The following is a 3,850-nucleotide window of genomic DNA, read 5'->3' as shown; positions in this document are numbered from 1 at the left end:
ATGCCATGTAAAATCATACCTTGTTTTTTTCTCCTGTATTCCCTTCCCATGGTTTTAACCATGCTATCACTGTAACTGACCTTATTACCCTGGATACTGTATATACATGTATTGGAACTAGGAAAGGGAAAGGGAATGCCAAAATCAAGAGACAAAGGATAAAAAGACAAACCATTGCAATAGTGATATTTACAAAACCAATTGTTGTAAACCAACTGTACAACCCTTGGGGCGGGGGTGGGGGGAGTGGGATAGGGGAGATGGAGGAAAAATGGAGGAGGTAACAAGTTAGATAAGAAATGTACTTGCCTTTCATGGGAAACTGTAACCCTTCTGTACTTCACATTGACAATAAAGAAGAAAAAAAGAAACTTAGCAGTCGTAAAATGCAGACAAAAGATGTTAGTTTCAGTCCTCCTGGAAAAAAGAATGAAGATGTTTTGTTTTTTCATCATGGCCCTGGGACACAAAATCAGAATATAAGGTGGGTATTGCAAAATTCTCAGTGTTTATCCTTATATTTAAATGTCACCAGTCATAATAGCATTGAACCCCTTTTGATTAATTTCTCCATCACCATCTTTATCAAATTCGTCTATCATAGCCTGAAGTTTTTCATCACTCATATTTTCACCCAGTTCTCTAGCAACACGTCTCAAATTCTTCTTATTTTACTTGAATCACCATCATCAAATAGTTTAAATGCCTTAAGTATTTCTTCATGTGGATCTCTTTCCAATATCCAGTCTGTCACGACTTCATTAAAATCTTCAAAGGTGATTTTCCCTGTGGCTTCTCTGTCATAATATTAAGAATTTTCAGCACATCAGCTTTTTTTTTTTTACATCAAGCCCCAAGGCTCTCATTGCCACCTTTAATTCATGATCATCTATTGCTTCATCCTTGTCTGTATCAAATAGCTCAAAAGCATCTTTAATTTCTTGTTTCTGTTCTGCTGAGAGTTCTCTTCTTTTTTCCCCTTTGTTTTGTCTACTACCAGCTCACTTCTCAGAGCTAAACTCATTTTCTCTCTGGAATGAGACATTCCTCTCAAGAATGACTTTTAACCCTAGACAGCACCACACCCTCCGCACGCCATTCAACAAGACTTGAGAACCAAATCTTATTTTTTTATAAGTTGATTCTTTTGGGTATTTAATTATAATAATGGAAAGCTTACTAACAACTTTTCTTTTTTTTTTTTTTGGCCAGTCCTGGGCCTTGGACTCAGGGCCTGAGCACTGTCCCTGGCTTCTTCCCGCTCAAGGCTAGCACTCTGCCACTTGAGCCACAGCGCCGCTTCTGGCCGTTTTCTGTATATGTGGTGCTGGGGAATCGAACCTAGGGCCTCGTGTATCCGAGGCAGGCACTCTTGCCACTAGGCTATATCCCCAGCCTACTAACAACTTTTCAATGCAGCCTCTGCAAGTGGTAGAAGGAAGAGATTGTCAACGGTCATGTTTACGTGTTGAAGAGTAGGTCCAGAAATACAATTACACCAAGAGGGAAGAAGATAACCAAATAAAAAAATACTTAAGAACATCATGGATCATTTACGTGTCTTAAAACTGAGCATCACGGTTAGCATACTTTGCTGCTGCCCTTGAGGTCCAACAAGCAACTAAGAACTCTTTCTGGAATTCTTCAACTGTCTCAAGTGTTCTTCACACAATGTTCTTTTGGAGCTTTTAATCATCTTGATCACATTCCTCTTGAAACTCTCCAGATAGCCATGCTTCTTTAGCAGAATCACACCAGAGGGAAAGATAGGCCCTGCCCAGTGTAGAATGCAGTAAACTCTTTGCTCTTCGGATCTGTGTAAGGTTATTTTTCTCCATGCTAACATCTCTATCATCTTTATAGCAGCTACTTCACATCATTGCCTTTGCCTGATTTGTTCATGCCATTTTCTGGGTTTTTTTTTCATAGCATCAAGCCCAGATTCTTTCATTTTAAGTTGCTTTTATGACTCTAAATAGAATCATTTACATGTTCCATTGTAAAATTTTATTTATTTATTTATTTTTTTGCCAGTCCTGGGCCTTGGACTCAGTGCCTGAGTGCTGTTCCTGGCTTCTTTTTGCTCAAGGCTAACACTCTGCCACTTGATCCACAGCGCCACTTCTGGCCATTTTCTTTTTTTTTTTTTTTTTTTTCCTAGCCATTTTCTATATATGTGGTGCTGAGGAATCAAACCCAGGGCTTCATGTATACAAGATAAGCACTCTTGCCACTGGGCCATATTCCCAGCCAATTCCCATTGTAAAAATTTTAAATGAGGGGGCTGGGGATATAGCCTAGTGGCAAGAGTGCCTGCCTCGGATACACGAGGCCCTAGGTTCGATTCCCCCGCACCACATATACAGAAAACGGCCAGAAGCGGCGGTGTGGCTCAAGTGGCAGAGTACTAGCCTTGAGCAAAAAGAAGCCAGGGACAGTGCTCAGGCCCTGAGTCCAAGGCCCAGGACTGGCCAAAAAAAAAAAAAAAAAAATTTAAATGAGTAGCTTTCAGTCCATTTGGTATTCCTTTGAGATAGAGTAGAATCGATACTGTCATCTAGTATATTAATTCCTCTTGCCAATTTTGTGATAGTTACAAATTAGTTTAACATGCTGATTGTATTTTAGCTTAAACAGGGATTGGGGGAGAATCTCTCTGAAGTAAGCTTGGATTAATTTGTTTGTTATGACACTGGGCTGTTTGTTTTTAGGGACTCACTAGTCATCTACTTGTTTCTCATTTCAGAAGAAGGTAGGTGTTTTATCTGCCAAGTACATGGATTTTAGAATGTCTTTAATTTGTCCTTCCTTCTTTTTTTTTCTTTCCGTCTTTCCTCCCTTCCTTGCTCCCTTGCTCCCTTCCTGTTTTCTTCCCAGTTTCACATGCTATATAGGTGCTTCTAATGGAACAGTAAGTCATAATCATTATCATCAGTTGCTTACTTCTGCTTCTCCCATTCTCCAACCCTTTGAACATCAGGGCTAGGGCACAACTCCATTATTTCTCTACAAGTATCAACAGAGGAATTAGACTTGTGAATGTCATACTGAGAAAAGAAGGAAAGGGTGAGGGAGCATGGAATTTTTACCATCACTTGGGCCAGGGTGTGATGGTGATAGAGTCTTCAGGAACTCTTCTATGACTCCTAAATTTTGTTTAAGTCCCCACTGACTTTGGTTTGACTTGACACAATGCCCAACTGTAGCAGAGTTCAGAGCAAATTATTAACATATCCTGAAACACATAGTAACTGTAAGGTTCACCAGAAAGGAAACCCACCACATGGTTCAGGCAGAAAGGAGTTTATTGGGGGTGGAGGGTAGGGGTGGGGAAGCAAACTTCCAGCCCACACAAGATGAAGGTGTGGGGAGACAAAGGGGAAGGAAGAAGGGAAAGAGAGAGAAAAGAGCAAGAGAGAGTAAGAGAGAAAAGGAAAGAGAGCAGGGACTGTGTTGAGCCAGATTATATAGGAAAATATGAGAGATATGGCCAAGTGGATTAGATGTGACCTCAGAGAAGGAGGAGGTAACTGCCTCCAGGTGTGGCAGTTACCTAGGTAACCCAGGTACTGGGCACAGACTTAAACAGGTGGGGGGGCATCTTCATGGAGCCGTCCCAGGGCTGGACCTCACAGTAACTGTGCTTTTTTTTTTTTTTTTTACTACTGTTGGAATAAGTCTTAGTATATGAGGACTAACATGCAATTCAGATTAAAACTTTAGTTTTCTTTTTTTTAAAAAAATCAACCATATTAAAATTTTCACTTGAAGGTTTATTTTGATATCTTAGATGAGTGCTTAATACTCGGCTGCTTAAGCTTCTGGAAACACTGCCTCCGGCGCCGAGGAA

General features: G+C 40.4%; 1 pseudogene; it reads right to left on the bottom strand.

Annotated features, from left to right (window-relative positions):
- Positions 1-521: 521 nt before the first annotated feature.
- Positions 522-1,084, bottom strand: LOC125359611 (annotated as a pseudogene).
- Between the last annotated feature and the right edge of the window lie 2,766 nt (positions 1,085-3,850).

The sequence above is a fragment of the Perognathus longimembris genome, chromosome 11 (assembly GCF_023159225.1).
Source record: "Perognathus longimembris pacificus isolate PPM17 chromosome 11, ASM2315922v1, whole genome shotgun sequence".
NCBI classification, from domain to species: domain Eukaryota; kingdom Metazoa; phylum Chordata; class Mammalia; order Rodentia; family Heteromyidae; genus Perognathus; species Perognathus longimembris.
The sequence above is the reverse complement of the archived record's forward strand: the minus strand, read 5'-3'. Positions and strand labels throughout refer to the sequence as shown.